Source organism: Tupaia chinensis, unplaced genomic scaffold (genome assembly GCF_000334495.1).
Source record: "Tupaia chinensis unplaced genomic scaffold, TupChi_1.0 Scaffold144041_1, whole genome shotgun sequence".
Taxonomy (NCBI): domain Eukaryota; kingdom Metazoa; phylum Chordata; class Mammalia; order Scandentia; family Tupaiidae; genus Tupaia; species Tupaia belangeri.
The window spans coordinates 248446-265642 of NW_006203893.1; the positions used below are offsets into that span (position 1 = coordinate 248446).

General features: G+C 37.5%; 1 pseudogene; it reads right to left on the minus strand.

The window, feature by feature from the left end:
* LOC114005580 (la-related protein 7-like) overlaps window positions 1-17197 on the minus strand; it is a 51635-nt pseudogene that overhangs the window by 2103 nt on the left and 32335 nt on the right.

Genomic DNA, 17197 nt, shown 5'->3' on the forward strand with positions numbered 1-17197 from the left:
TAATATCTTTAGTATTTTTGAAGTAGTTCAGGGGTCAATTCCTTGGTTTCTGTGTTTTTGTATGTTTTTGAAGGATCTTTTTGTGTTGTAATTCCATCGTGGTTGGAAAATGTACAAACATGATTTCTCTTTGTTTATATTTGAAAGATTTGTTAGTGTCTGATTATGTGGTCAGTCTTGAAAAATGTCCTATGTAAGGCTGAGAAAACTGTGTGTGTGTGTTTTGTCATGGGGTGAAATGTTCTATGGATGTCTATTAGGTCCATTTGGTTTTTGGTATCACTTAGCTCCTGTTTCTCTTTATTCATTTTTTTTGTGTAGATACTTGACCAGTGGTAACAATGGGATGTTGAAATCCTCAAGAATTATTGTGTTGCAATAGATTTAGATCTAGCAGTCTTTCTTTTATGTATTTGGGTGCCTCAATGTTGCATACATAAATATTTAAAATTGTTACATCTTCTTCATGAACTAATTCCTTTACTATGATAGTGTTCTTGTCTCATTTTAAGTCTTTATCTTGAAGTCTATCTTTTCTGATATCAGTATCACAAGTCCAGCCTTTTGTTTGTTTGTTTCCGTATTCATGAAATGACTTTTTCTAACCCTTTACTTTCAATCTATGCATGTCTTTATCTTAAACAGAAAAGAAGGGAAAGAATTGTATGCGCTCACCCACATACTATTTTTTAGATTCCTGTAACCTTTACTCAAGCTGCACGTTTTTATCTGGTATTAATTCTCCTCAACCTGAAAAAAAAATCTTTTTTGTTTGTTTGTTTGTTTAAGTCAGGGTCTCACCATATTCTCCAAACTGGTCCCAACTTGTAATACTCTTGCTTCAGCCTCCAATGTAGCTGGGATTACAAGCACGCACCACTCTTACCATCCCTTTATTATTTTCTACAGAATAAGCTATTGGCAATAAATTTCCTTGGGTTTTATGTATCCTAAACATTATGTTTTGCTTCATTTTTAAAAGTTTTTTTTGTTGTTGGATATACAATTCTATGTAACAGTAATTAACTTTTTCATTCAGCACTTCAATGATGTTTTTCTATTGTCTTCAGGTCTTTATTTTCCAGATTTTAAAAACACCACACCCTTATTCTTATCCTATCTTAATAAATAATTAAATAATATACCTTATTTTTCTGAATACTTATAAGATTTTCTCTAAATTTTTAAAGAGATTTTTGCTATAGGGCACATGTGCTCACCAGAGAGGCAGAGAGAGACAGTGAGACAGCAAGAGAGAAATCACCCCTGGGGGGATGGCCACTATGCAATCCCTTCTCCTCCATTCTCTTTTCAGGATTTTGGGCACACATGCACATGCGACCAGCATGAGTTTTAAGTCACCTGAACTGCAGTTGACTACGTGAAAGTTTAGCGACATAAACATTATGCCGTTTGCTGGTCCAGATTTTCTCTAAATCTTTAATTTTCAGCAATTTGACTGTGGAGTGCCTAAAATTAGTTATCCTTATAATTATCCTGCTGGGTTAGTCACCAGCAGGTTGGATTAGGGGATTTACATCCCTCTTAAACTGGACTGGTGGATTTACATCTCTCTTAAATTTTTAAAGATATATTGTAATTGTCTTTTCAAATATTATTCTGTCTCATTTTCTCTCTCTTTTTTTCTAGTACTCTTATTATATAAATGTTATACTACTTGTAATTTTTCCACAGGTCACTGAGGCTGTGTTCATTTTGATCAGTCATTTCTTTCTGTGCTTTATGTTTGATAGTTTCTTTTGACCCATTATTAAATTCGTTGATAATTTTTTTACAGTGTCCAAACTAATGTAAACTCATCAAATACATTTTATTTCAAATGTTTTATTTTAAATTTAGAATTTCAGTTTTAAATTAGATATAAATTTTGTTCTATTTTAGATGTCCAGATATCTCCTGAAATTTTCACTTTTTATATTATGAATTCTTTAATATAGTTATGAGTTATTTAAAATTTTATCAACTAAATCCAGCATCTGGATTGTGTATCTGTGTATATGTAATATATAATCTTTGTTACTGACAATCTGAAAGTCTTGCTTAGAGTCTTAGAGTCTCATAGTACTGAGATCTCATAGTCTCTTGGTTTTATTTATTTATTTTTTTATTTTTCTGTAGGTCACATGTGCTAACTGGAGAGAGAGAAAGAAAATGAGAAAGCACCTTCATGGGGAATGGTCATACCACAATCCTTTCTCCTTCATTCCCCTCTCAGGATTTTGGGCATGCATGCATACATGCCTGGTGTTTTTCAAGCCTCCAGGTATAGGACTCAAACTGCATGCTGGCCATGTGGGATTCATCTACCCTAACCACTATACCACTGTCTAGTCCCTCTTAGTCTCATTATCAAAGTTTGGTGCTTTATCCCTACACCCTACTGAAAAGAGAGTGTTGCTTCATTTTCAAAGAGCTTGAAAGCCATAGCGAAGTTCAGCCATAGGTACAACCTACCTATGTCAATGCAGATTTTTTTGGGGGGGAGGGAGAGGTTTTTGCTATAGGGCACATGCACTCGTCAGAAGGACAGAGAGAGACAGAGAGGTAGAAAGCGAGAAATCACCCCCCAAGGGTCATGGCCACGCCATGATCCATTCTCTTCCATTCTTCTCTGGGGAGCTTGGGCACACACACACATGCACCTGGCGTGAGATGAAGCACTGGGTCCAAGACTCAGACCACGGTCAACTACATGGGAGTCCAGTGACATAGCCACTGCACCAACTTCTGGTCCCTGTCAATGCAGATTTTGATAAATCAAAAATATCAGCCTTGTGGCAGTGCAGAAATTAGAGCCAAGGTTGAAAAAAATAGGGATCTCCTTAGACTTCTAGTACTTACATCCTAAGGCCCTACAACAGGTATTTGAATTGTAATCATGCCCCAAACAGTTTAACTTCTGATTGAACCCAGTATTCAGTCCTTTATGGAGTTCTTTCTCATGGTTAGAACATGTGAGTTTTTTGTGTGTATATATCTTAGAACTGGAAAAATGTAAGACCAAAGTCTGAGAAACTGCAGGGTCAAGAGATAATCCTTTAAGACCTTAGACCACAGTAATTTGTGACTGTGAAGTTGCAAAACCATGAGAATGTAAGACAAAAAGACTTCAAAATCATAATATTTCAAGATTGCACATCTGTTTCTCCTTTTTAGATTTTTTTTTCCCAATCTACTTTTATACCATAAATTTCCCATGTGAAAAAAATTACTGGCCAGAGAGGATTAACTCTAGGATTCTTCTCATTTTTATTTTGGCATAGTATCCCTATGGTTCATCAAAACTAGACTGGTTTCTCTCCAACCCACGAAATACTTACACCTCTTCGAATCCTCTCCCTCTAGTCTCTGCCACTGATAAAGAAGACCCAGGATAAAGAAGCCTTCTCCAGTCTTACTTTCCATAGAAAAATAGAAAGTGTTCTTCTTCTGAAACCTTTAGGTATCTTTAGACAACTTCAACCTTCATTGAACCCACACCTCTTTTTTTTTTTTTTTTTAAGGTTTTTTCTCTTAGGGAGTGTACATTCACTGAAGAGAGGCAGACACAATGATGGATAAAGTGAGAAATCACCCCCCCAGGAGGAATGGCCACATCACAATTCCTTCTCTTCCTGGGATCTTGGGCACACACACCACACACACACACACACACACACACACACACGCATGTCCAGCATGATTTTTAAGCCACCAGGTCTGAGACTAAAACCAAACCATGGTCAGCCATGTGGGAGTCCAACGACATAACCGCTAAACCATCTGCTGGTCCTGAATCCACAACTCTTAAGTGACATTAAAGAAAGAGTGTGTTTGTGAATATGTGTTTGTGTGTGTGAGAGAGATCTAAGATTTCTAGTTGTTATGATGGAACTATTTGTCTTTCACTTGTTTCTTCTGTATCCTAACCAGAAGCAATAACAATTTTTGCAACAGTTCTATTTTTATCTTCCATTTTATTCTCAAGCTCTACCAGTTTGCTCTTTACTTTCATCCTTTTCTTTTCTTTTTTTTTTTTTTTACAGTTTTGTTCTTGAAATATTACACACTCTTCTTTGAGTGATGTCATTTTCTTTGTAATTTATTTTAAATATAAAAAACTACTTTCCTGGGACTAGAAGGTGGTGTAATGGTTACTTCACCGGACTCCCACCTGGCCAACCACAGTTTCAAGTCCCAAACCCAGAGGCTTAAAATTCACGCTGGCATGTATGCATGCCTGCCCAAAATCCCAAGAGGAGAATGGAAGGGAAAGCATTGCAGCGTGGCCACCTCCCCTAAAGGGGTTGCAGTGTGGCTATTCCCCCTGAGGGGTGATTTCTCACTTTCTGTCTCTATGTCTCTCTGTCTCTCTCTCTGGTGAATGCACACACCCTATAAAAATCTCTTTTAAAAAGAATTATTTTCCTTAATCTGTTTTTCTCTGTGTTCTTCTTCTTACAATAGGTATTATTTATCCTTTCTTTAGAGATGCATCTCAGGCTGGTGCATTTCTTCTTCTCGTTTATCCTCAAATAAGTCCAACATTTTTGTTTAAGAATACCGTGGGAAAAGTCAGAAAGAGAAGAGAAGCACTTCATAATTTTGATTAGGAATTGCCTTTATCACAATTTTACAAAATCCGTGTTTTTTCTTTAATCTGTCTCTATAGTTTTTTTCTGCTTAAGCAGTCAGTGTGGGACCAGCAGGTGACATGGTGGTTAAAGGTGTTGAACTCCCACATAGCAGACCATGGTTCGAGTTCCAGGCCTGGGGATCTGCTTTCCTACTTTCCCTCTTTCTCTGTCTGTCTCTCTCTGGTCAAATTAAACAGATAATAATGATGATAATAAAAATGAAATAAAATAATTCTTTTTTTAGAAAAAGAAATCAATGTACCTCAATGCACAAGCTCTCTAGGTCATTATCTGAAAATATCCTATCTTTCCTTTGTTTCTCCCCCAAGTATTTTCCCTTAATGAGGAGCAAGATCCCAGATATAAGAAATCATTTTCCATTGTGTTTCTCTCTTTACTGTAGATCTTTGTTTTATTCTCTGGTTGCCCATCCATCTCTCTGGTTCATATCACTTTAATCAAATAATAGTTGGATAGCCCTTTCAAGACTGTAACATTTACCTTTACAATTTCCTGCTAAAGATCAGAGAAGATAGGTCAGTACTAAGCTTGATCTCTCTCATTTAGGTCTCCATTCCATCTATTTGGCAGGTTTGTGACAAATTCAGGATATGGGAACGGAGCCATTTCCTTTTCATCGAAAATGAAGAGGAACTGTACCCCTTCCCTGCTTCATCACCCCCTCCCACAAGCACACAACTTTTTATAGGATTCATTTCTTTGACAGCTTCTGAGTGAATGAAATGGAGACAAAATGCTTTTTTCTTCACTATCTTTAACTACGAGTTTTTCCTTCAACTTAGTACAGAACTTACAAGTGGAAAGCCAAGGATGTGACACAATTAGGTGGCACTTCCAGAATATAGATGCTTTGTACTTCCTACCCAGACAGTGTAATATGAAAAACTTCTTGAGGCCAATGTATTATTCAACTTTATTCTGCTACTAAATTACAACTAAAACTACAAATCCATTTCCTTCCCAAAATGAGTCAGAAGAGAATATGAAGCCTTGGTGGTTGTTGGGTAGCTTCATGGCCCCATCATGTCACTATTGAAACTACCATTAACCCAAGTACAAAACTTATAAAATCAGCTCCCAACCAGAGAAGTTCAGCTGAAAATAATCAAATTGTTACATAGGTTAGCATTCTAATATCATGCTCGAATTTAGTTAGCATCATATATGTTATATATACACTGCGATAGTTTGGGAAAGGAAGCCAAATTGAAACACAAAATTTATTATGTTTTATATACATCGTAAGCACATAGCCTACAGGTAATTTTATACAATATTTTTGTACTGCAGCATTTTGAGTGCAACCCTGTCACATGAGCTCAGGTGTGTAATTTTCCACTTGTGGCATCACATTAGTGCTCAAAGAGTTTTAGATTTAGGAGCATTTCATATTTTTATAATAGTGGTACTCAACCTGTAAAATGATTATGTAAACATTGATCTCAAAACTTCTGCTCTTCTTAAACTTCAAAAGGTAGAACATCTTTGTAACTCAAACTGTGGGACAGATGCAGAATAGGGAGAAATGGGTCATTGCCTGTTTTAATTAACCACATCTGATGAAAAGCAATCCAATTATATGTATGTGTTGAGGGTGGGGGCTTTTCAAAAAGTTAGGTTTCTCGGTAGCAAGGAAGAACAAAAACCTCTGCAACACAAGTTATATACATTCTAGGAGCTTTAGTAACTTTCAGTTATAGTTTTTCTGGTGGGGCAGGTAAGTTCTCTTTATACTTCTCAGCTAGAGTTTTGAACTGTATAAGCCCATCAAGAACGGGTACCTGTAGCCCTTAGCACAACACCTGAGACATCCCAGGTACTTAATAAAGTGGTAATTATCTGACAGAAGAACTAAAGGGAGTGAGAAACTTTTTTTCTATAACTATAAACTTTACATTTTTAACCACTTCATTGAAATATGATTGGTATACAAAACCTGTACACCTGCTCCAGGAAAGGACAGGCAGACCTGACAGATTCCATGGGCCACATAGACAGAGCCTGCATCTTGTATCTCCCAGATCATTTTCATAAGAGCCACATCGAGGCATTGAGAGTTCCCTTATCCCAGTCATGCAGGCAGAGGCAATAAACTTATACTAAAGAACTATAGGAAATATTTCCACCAAGGAAAGTTACTTGAAAAATCCTGTTGACAAGGTTAAAAATAAAATTTAAAAAAAAATCCAAAAAGTAAAGTGTGCAGGTTTTCAGAACTACAGGAATAGAAAATGTGCCTGTGGGGAGTCACTGTGTTTCTATGAACAAGCAATGAGAATGGATTAGAGAGAAATATAAGTATGATCTTAGGCAAATAATTTTATCCATAACAATCACAAACCTGGATCGCCCTCACTGTGAACTTTTTCCTGCCCGTTCCCAGGACACTGAAGGCTGAGAGAAGACAGAGAACCATTCAGATGTGGTGCATTACAAATTCAAGCAGTCTAACCTCAAATGGGCCCTCTGCGATCAGCACTCCTGTAACCATGGCCAGGTTTTCTCCTCCCAATGGCGATTTTAATACTTTTTGCTTAGCTCCCACCTGCCCCTTTCCCTCCATCTTGCTTAGTAGATGACTTCACCGTCTTTAGTGGAAAGTTGGGGCAGTGGGACCACCTAGCTGCTGTGCTTTACCAACCTCCATCTTCAACTCAGATCATGTCTATCTCTGTTTACCCTCCCTTGGTGAAATTCTTTTTTTTTTTTTTTTTTTTTTTGAGAGAGATTTTTGCTATAGGGCATGTGCGTTTGCCAGAAAGACAGAGAGAGACAGAGAGATAGAAAGCAAGAAATCACACACACACACACACACCCCAGGGGGGATGGCCACATTGCAATCCCTTCTCCTCCATTCTCCTCTCGGGATCTTAGGCACGCACGCACACGCGCCCGGCGTGAGTTTAAGCCACCGGGTCTGGGACCCAAACTGTAGTCAAATACAGGGGAGTCCAGCGACATAGCTATTACACTAACTACTGGTCCCTATCCTCCCTTGGTGAAATTCTAATGAGAGATGTTTCTCTCACCTCCTTCAAAGATTATTTGTGTGTCTATGTTCTCAGTTGCTCCCCTTCCTAATGTCCATGTACCTTGAATGCCATACTTAGCACCTATCCCCCAACATCTTTTTCATTCCACTGAGCCTCTACATTTTTTTATTATTTTAAATATACAAATGTATAACTTAACTTTAAAGCAAATCATAATAACAACAACAACAAAAACAGTTGAAGCTGATTTTTTTTTTAAGTACTGTGAAATTTCTCTGAACTATCAAAATTGAAGCTGATCTGTTTTCTAAGTACTGTGAAATTTCTCTGAACTATCAAATTTTTCCAGGTGTACCCTTCCTCATAATGCTTGTACTTTATCCCACTTTCTAATGTCCTTAATTCTTTGAAAAGGATTGGAAGGTTTCTCTCCTACCTGGCTTTCAAACCCACCTTCCAACCTTGCTTTATCATTTTTGATAAATTATTCTCCCAAACCAAAACTGTTAAAGTCATCTTGCCAGTTTCTTCTAAATCTTTCTACCACATCAGTCATTAACCATCAAGTGCTGTCAAGTTTTCTTTCATACTGAGTTTTATATTCCCCTCCAGTTTTGTTGTTGTTGTTGTTGTTGTGGGCTTTTTTGTTTTTTATTTTTGCTATAGGGCATATGCACTCATGTGCCTTATAGCAAAAGGTAGAGTAAGGTAGCAAAATGGAAAATGACAAGTCATCCCCCAGGGCTTATGACCACCCATGACATGACTCCTTGTCCTCCATCCTCTTCTCAGGATTTTGGGCACACACTCATGGACACAGGCTCGCATGTGATTTCAACCCATAAGGTCCAGAACTTGAGCAGCACAGTCAACCATGTGGAATCTAGCCACCTTCGGGCCACCAGCTGACCCCTTCCCTATTCATTATTACCTAGATCCTTAGCCCTTTACGCCTGGGATACTAAAATTACCTATGATTTAGTTATATAGGTGGGAAACTGGGAATATGACCTTAACAGTTCTGTTTGTGGAGAATAAATAATTTATTAATAATGAGACAGCAAGGTTGAAAGCAAGTATAGAAAATGGATTTGGGGAACCAGCAGTTAGCGTAATGGCTATGTTGCTGGACTCCCACGTACTCGACCACAGTTCGCGTCCCGGACCTGGTGGCTTAAAACTCACACCCGGCGCATGTGCGTGCATGCCCAAGATCCCGAGAGGAGAATGGAGGAGAAGGGATTGTGGTGTGATCATCCCCCCTGGGGGATGATTTCTCGCTTTCTGTCTCTATGTCTCTCTCTGTCTGGCGAGCGCATGCGCCCTTTAACGGGAAAAAGAAAAAAAAACTTCTCCCCCCCCCCAAAAAAAAAGAAAAAGAAAATGGATTTGAAACACAGATAGGAGAGAAACTCTCAAATCCCAAATCAACAAGTGATCTCGAAATCCTTTATTTTTATCTTTATAAGGCAAAAATTATAGAACATTTTTTCATAGAAAAATGTATACTTCTTTGTCTGTTAAATGTTTGTTCCACCCACCCCTTCCCACCCAGTCTCTACCACCCACTGTCCTCCCTTACAGTCTGTGGTATCTACACTTATACTCTCTACCCTTGTATCTTCAGATCTTTCCATTTCTGCCAAAATCTTAATGCTAACAATAAAAAAGTTTAATTTTTGGTGTAAGATATGAGTTGTCAGAAGACTCTACCTCATTCTTCTTTACTCTATGATTCAAGATGTTGGAGACATCTGTCTGTCTAAGAAATGACCAGGCTCATGACAAAGGGAAAAGAGCACATGGCAAACCACAATTAGAACTTACAGTTTCTGCTTGGATGTGGCACTCATTGCTTTTTATTGCTTCCAAATAGTACATCTACTCCTGTATTCACTCTGTTCTCCACTCCATCCACCCATCCCAATCAGTACTCCCACTTCTCAAAATGTCTTCAACATTCCCAAAATATATTCCCTTGTATACAACAACACATTCTCTCTCACCAGTCATTCCTTCACTAATTATTCTCTGTGCTACACTCTTTGAAGACTGAATGTCAGTACACAACATTAGTATAGATATTTTTGGTTTGCTCCGTAATTATGTCATCTCTAGATCTCATTTCTCCAGCTATATTTAAATATATTTTCTGAACAATTATAATTGTTAATATTTGTCATTTAAATTATTGGTTTTTGTATATTGCTATACAATCCTGAATGTCTCTGACATGAAGACATTTATCATTTCTAAGGCACACTGTGAGACAGTGATCCTCTCAACAAGAATGAGCTTGTGGGCAGCACAGAGGAAATACAGAGTAATGAAAAGTTAATGTAGTTAACATGGTTTCTAAAGACAGACACCTGGGTTCAAAGCTATGGCTTCACTACTTATCAGCTGGGTGATTATTAGCAACTTAATCTTTTTTGTTCTGTTCTATTGCTATATTACCTCTTATTTACAAAATTAAAATGATTATTATAATATGTATATATCAAATGGGTATTTTAATGAGTAAGTAAGTAAATATAAAAGTTCTTTTAACAGTGACTGGCACATATTAAGCCATCAAAACCTTGCTGCTGCGGGGAACCAGCAGTTAGCGTAATGGCTATGTCGCTGGACTCCCACGTAGTCGACCGCGGTTCGTGTCCCGGACCCGGTGGCTTAAAATTCACGCCGGGCGCGTGTGCGTGCGTGCTCAAGATCCCGAGAGGAGAATGGAGGAGAAAGGATTGCGGCGTGACCATCCCCCCTGGGAGGTGATTTCTCGCTTTCTGTCTCTATGTCTCTCTCTGTCTGTCTGGCGAGCGCACGCGCCCTACAGTGAAAATCTCTCCAAAAAAAAAAAAAAAACTTGCTGCTGCGATCATTCATAAATCTAGCAATGTGGACAGTTCAAAATCTCAATAGAGCTTTGTTATTTTCTACTTCATGGTTGCCAAAAACAGAGCATATGAGTAAACTCATATTCCCTAATGATACTTACAAATATGAGAATTTAAAAAGGTGTCAGGAATATTTCTAAAATATCTCAAGTATTTATTATATGTCTTTGCTACTCTTAGTACTGCAGACTCAAAAATCAAGACAGTTAAAACAAGCTATTCAACAAAATTTTGTTCATTGATATAATTTCTCTATCCCTCAGCTTCCAAATCTTAAAAACAGAGTAATATCAGACCAGCAGATGACATAGTGGTTACATCACTGGACTCCACAACTGCAGCTTGAGTCCTGGACCCAGTGGCTTCAAAATCACACAAGGCGCTTGTGCATGTGTGCCCAAGATCCTGGGAGGAGAACAGAGGAGAAGGGATTATGGTGTGGCCATCCCCCCGGGGGGGGGGTGATTTTTCATTTTCCCTCTCACTGTGTCTGTCTGACTATCTCTCTCTCTCTCACACTTTCTCTCTCTCGTGAGCACACACACCCTAAGGCAAAAACTTCTATTAAAAAAAATAGAAATAACAACTCAGTATTTATGTTCTAAAAGTATGCTAAACTTACAAACTTGAATTGATTTTATAAAACAAAATGAAACAGAACATGGGCATATAAATTTGTCCTTTTATAATAATAAATGTGAAAATGGAACATTTAGGGTAACAGGTAAGAGCAAACTAAAACATTACATGTATTCTGTTAACTAACATTGTAGAGAGAAAAGATGAAGAAAATGCTATATCAATAAAAATTAAAAGGGACCAAAAATATGAAACTATTGCTTTATAATTGAAAAAGCAAAAACGACACAATCTGAGACATTATTTTAAAAAATCAGATTCATGCAGTGGCTTGAATATAAAGAGAGTAAAAAAAGAAAAGTCCATGGCTGAGAATAAGCCCAAGTTAAAGCCCAAGAAAGAACCATGGCTTAGAATAAGTCCAAGTTTATGATGATAATTCCTACTGAAAGTATGATAAGTTGAGAGGAAGAGAGAGAATAGAAACTGGATATTAAATAGTTCATTGCCTTTTACCAAATTCTGTCAGGTGGTGAAATATCCCTAACCAGTACTTTACTAGGTTAGTCTTCCTACTCTCCGTATTTTGTGGCATGTTTCCCTCCACATATTGTTTTGTCTTCCATTTTTATTTGAATTTTTATGTGAAAAAAATGTTCAAATATGTCATCAAAAGGATAAATTTGGGAACCAGCAGTTAGCGTAATGGCTATGTCGCTGGACTCCCACGTAGTCGACCGTGGTTCGTGTCCCGGACCCGGTGGCTTAAAACTCATGCCAGGCGTGTGTGCATGTGTGCCCAAGATCCCGGGAGTAGAATGGAGGAGAAGGGATTGCGGCATGACCATCCCCCCTGGGGGGTGATTTCTCGCTTTCTGTCTCTATGTCTCTCTCTGTCTGTCTGGCGAGTGCACGCGCCCTATAGTGAAAAAAAAACCTCTCAAAAAAAAAAAAAAGGATAAATTTGAAACTTTAAATGAAGTCTAGCATAGAATTCACAGATTATTAGTGATAATATTCACATAGCATCATACCTGCCACAATAGCAACCTGTCAAAGACATTAATTCGATATATAAAAATATTCTGTCTGTTTCTGTAATATAAGTTTATTTCAGAAAACAAACAAGAAAACCATTGTTTCTACAGTAGATTTCCATTTGAAACTAGTGAAATGTTTTTTGACTGAATGCAAAGAGAGTATTTCCTCCAGCAAAGCATTAGGTTACCAGTGTTTGATGTTAGTAGCATACAGCTGCTTAATGGAAAAATTTTAATGTACCAGCAATAGAGCTCATCTTCTATTTTAAGTGGGTTTCTAGTTACCATGATACATGCATGGGTTCTGGGTTGGAATCTACCACTAATGCTATCTTAGAAAGAGAATTGTAACATAGGTTTTATTTGTTTGTTTGTTTTTTGCTTTTTAGGTTTTTGCCATAGGGAATGTGCACTTATCAGGGAGAGACAGAGAGAAAGAAAGTAAGAAATCACCCCCCAGAAGAATGACCATGCCACAATTCCTTCTCTTCCACTCTCCTCTCAGGATTTTGGGTGGGCAGGCACACATGCACACGTGCTCGGCATGATTTCAAACTGCAGGACAACCATGTGGGAATACAGCACCTTAAGCACCATGTCACCTACTGACCCCATCCATTTATTATTTCTAAGGCTAATTTTTCAAAACATTACTATATAGCTTTGAAAATATAATTCAGCTCAATAACTACACTATTCGCAGTTCAGAAGTGAACAAGTCCCACTCTCCATTGCTCACCCCAAACATTTCTTCTCTTAGTGCTATTCCTTGATCTTTTTTCTACAGCAATGGAAGCAGAAAGGTTAGTTTTATGGAAACATAGCTATCCTTTTATTATTCTCCTACTTGAGAACGTTACATAATTCATCTTCTTCTATTGGTACAAATCCATAAGCCTTATTACTTTTCTAACTTGAACCCTCATAGCCCAATTCGTAGGTATGCTCTAGTCTGTTTCCCGAAATGTATCATGCTCATCACTTCTATGTCTTTATGCAAGCTGTTCTTTCTAGGACACCCCCCACCGCCCTTTTTCTCTGCACAAAGTCTGCCTGCACTTGAGGAATCAGCTAAAGGTCCTCTTTCTGAGTGCAGCCTCCCCACCCCCAGGACTTTACCTGCTGTTGACCTCCTCTTCGTCAGAGCCTGTTTAAACCTGAGGCATGCCCTTTGCTTCACTCACTTACGTTGGTGTTCTATACCTTTATGGTTACTGGTGTTTTCTTGTATGCTGGTCTATGGACATGAAGGAGATTACAAATTCATTGAAGACTGGCATATAGTTTATTCTTCTTTTTGTATTGTGCAGTAAAATTCAATATAGAATTAGCACAGGGATTTCCAAAGAGTGCTTGATAAACATTAATGTTAATTCTTATAAGATCTTAAGAGAGTTAAAAGATGAGAACGACCCCTCAAATTCAGACTTTAACTTTCTTTGTTATGGCCACCATGCCATCAAACCTGTTTTAGTCCATGTCAACATACTCAATATAGTGTAATAATGAATTATTAAAAAATTCTCCTTGAATCTAACTGTTGTCTTTCCAATAATATTAAGTTAAGTTTTTCCCCTTCAAAGTTAGCTTCACAACAAAAGAGAGAGAATTTCTATTCTGTACTTTGAATGGTAGAAAAGCAACTTTCAGTTACCCTTTTAGATCTTTAATCATTCAGTTAGCAACTATTTATTGAAAACCCATATAAAGTATAAAGCTGATGAGTAGTATATGCTACCACTCTGTGACCCATTCCTTTATGCCTTCAAAATTTTCCAGTCTTCACAATCCCTCTATCAAATCCAAACACTCTAAAAGATACAACATTTGAAGCATTAGGTAACACCTTTAATAGAACCATTTGATCACTGAGTGCAAGAATAGCCTCCAGAGTGTCAGGAATATAGCATACTGAAGGGTAATGTGGTACTCTAATTTGTTCTGTGCTAATGGCAAAAATACTTGAACTTGAGTAATTTATAAAATAGAAATTTATTCAGCTCCAGGACTGGAGGTCTAAGGTCCAAAGGCTGCATCTGGTGATGCCTTCTTTCTGATAAGTAACATGGCAGAGGGAAGGGGCTTGAGCAGAGTCTATTCCTTGTGCTTAAAATCCATCAAGACTGAAATCATGGGGCCCAACGCTGATGCTTGTCCACTTCCCTCAGGTCTCACCTTCAACACCATAATCTCCATCTCTCATTACTATTACAATAACTTACCAAATTTTAACACATTAATTTTGCAGAACACAGTCAAAACATACCATATTATAAGTGCTAAAGACAAATTTCATTTGCAATCTGCCTAGAAATGCCCAAATTCCTTTTCTACATGTAGGCAGGGATGTATTTATCTCTCATTTCCCTATTTTCCTAGAGCAAGTCTGAGTTTTCTTCGACTCTTGGATACACACACACTCACACTAATATATGTGTGTATATATAAGACATATATATGTGTGTGTATATATATATATATATAATTATATAAATTTTCTATCTATGATCACTACCTAAATTAGTGATCATAGATAGAAAACTAATTTCCAGAATGGTCCTAATAAATTAAAGCACAACAATTTTTCTGGTTACAAATCAAGTAATCCAGACACATAAAAGAAAATAGCAATTACTTCTTTGTTACCCACAGAAGATTATTTAAACATGTGGTCAAAGCGAGTGTAATTATTTCATCTAACTTAAGAGAGTGGAAATTTTTTTTCATTTTACAAAGTAAAGGGTAAACTTCCACAAATGCCAATACAAATATCAACACATGTTCTGTTTAATTAGTTGGACTAATATAAATGATCTGATCAAAAGAACGTGAACCAGCTTTTTAAGATTTTCATCCTGATCTTTGGAAACTGAGCTGTGTGGTTTTGCTGCCCTCTTGAGGAGAGTATAATTATTACATCTACTAATTGGATGTTCTTAATTTATCATTAGATTAGGTTTGTTGAAGTGATTAAATTACTGACTATATTAATCAGGTCACAAATTAAACTAATTCTTGTAATATATATTGTCTTTCAAATATGTCAAAAAACAACTTACACTCACTACATTCCTAGCCTTCTAACCTAACCAATATAAAGTGTTAGGTCTTCTATTTGCCCTTTATAAACACTATCTTAACATAGGATAATCATTTATTCCAAGGAATTAACAAAGTGTATGACTCACTCATAGTTCTGAAGTCCATGTCTAAAATGCAATCAATAATTCATAAGGAAAAATCATTCAAATCCATTATAAGTAAATATATTTCTTTCTTTGCAGGTAAATTTAAAATTTTGGATGGTAATATATTGACATTTCTATAATTTCTCTTTCTCACAACTCATGACAATAAAGAAATCACATAAGGAATAGCTCCACATTTATTTATTCAACATGCATCTATTCAAAGACCTTTACGTGTCCTTTCTGAATAATGCCAAGGGTCAGTTGAGAAACTGACAGCTACTTAATTCTCATCTGTCTGCCCTCTGATACTTTGAATGACCAAATTCATCCTCTGCATGAAAGTTGGATATCAGGAAACTGGCGTAGGTGCATTCACCCTCACCCATTCTCCATTTGACCAATCAAAACATTAATATGTATTAAGAACTCTCTGCCTGCACAGTTCAGATGTTCTAGAATTTTAAATTAGAGGGAATTGAGAGTCAACTTCTAGGCTATGTGCCAGACACTAATACACTCGTCGAATTATGGCTCAGAGTGACCACTAGATGGCGCATAAAGTGAGCACTCACTAAGACGTTCCCACAGAGTGGATGAAGCAGCTCCTGGTGGGGAGGAGGGGGATGGAGAAGACCGGACTTCTCACTGTCCTTCCCTTTTTTCCACCCCATCCAGGCACCCAGTGCCCTTTCACTCGACTTAGTTATCCAAATCGCCCAGTAATGCCTTCTTAACTTCAGACTTCCCATGTCTTAAGTTCCTAGTTTTTGTATGATTCCTGCCCCTAGAATGTCTTAATCTTGAGTCCCAACTGTATTAACTTTATTGACCATTAGCTTAATGAGCCATCATTGATTGAGGTCTTTTTCTCATGTAGAATTTTTTAAACAGAGCCAAATAAGAAAAATCTCTGTGGTGATAAAGCAGTGCTTTGAGTGTAGCTGATTGATTTTGCAAGGTGGTATGATGATGTACAAAAAAAGAAGGTTTAATTTCTCAGGACTCACTAATTTCCGTGGAATAAATATCAAGCAATTAAACAAATATTAATGCTTTTCTTTGTTTCTTTTTTATTATGTTCAGCTAAAAAGTCATTAGTCTCTTGGAACCAGCAGATGGCATAATGGTTACATTGCTGGACTCCCACATGGAGACTGTGGTTCAGGTCCCAGATCCAGAGGCTTGAAACTCATCCCAGGCACATGTGTATGCATGCCCAAAATCCTGAGAGGGGAAAAGAGGAGAAGGGATTGAAACATGACTATCCCCCCAAAAGAGTGATTTCTTGCTTTCTGTTTCTCTGTCTCTTTCTGTGTCTTTGGAGTGCATACGTGCCCTATAGAAAAAAATCTCTCTAAAAAAAAAAAAAGTCCCTTAGTCTCTTTTAGACAAGAAAAGCCCAGTTCAGAGTAATCATACAACTTCTATTTTTATTTCAAGTTAAGACTTCTCTCCTCCCTTGAGACCAGCAGGCGATATGGTGGTTAAGATGCTAGATTCTAATTACACCTCAGATAAGGGATTGATAACAGAATATACAGGGAACTCAAGCAGCTTACCAAGAAAAATAAAAATAAATCTAATTAAAAGATGGGGAAATGAGCTGAACAGACAATTCTCCGAAGAAAACATACATATGGTCCCAGGCACATGAAAATAAGCTTGACGCGCTGCTCAACCAGGTTTTGGCCTTGAGGAGTCTCCGTTTGGTTTATTCAGGAGAGGCAAAGGGAAGAGGCCTTCTTGAAGACACAAGCCTCATGGATTCTGCCAACTAGCTATTTTGGGGGAACAGAAATCAAGACTTCCCACTGATAATTTGGCCTCCGGCACACAAAACTC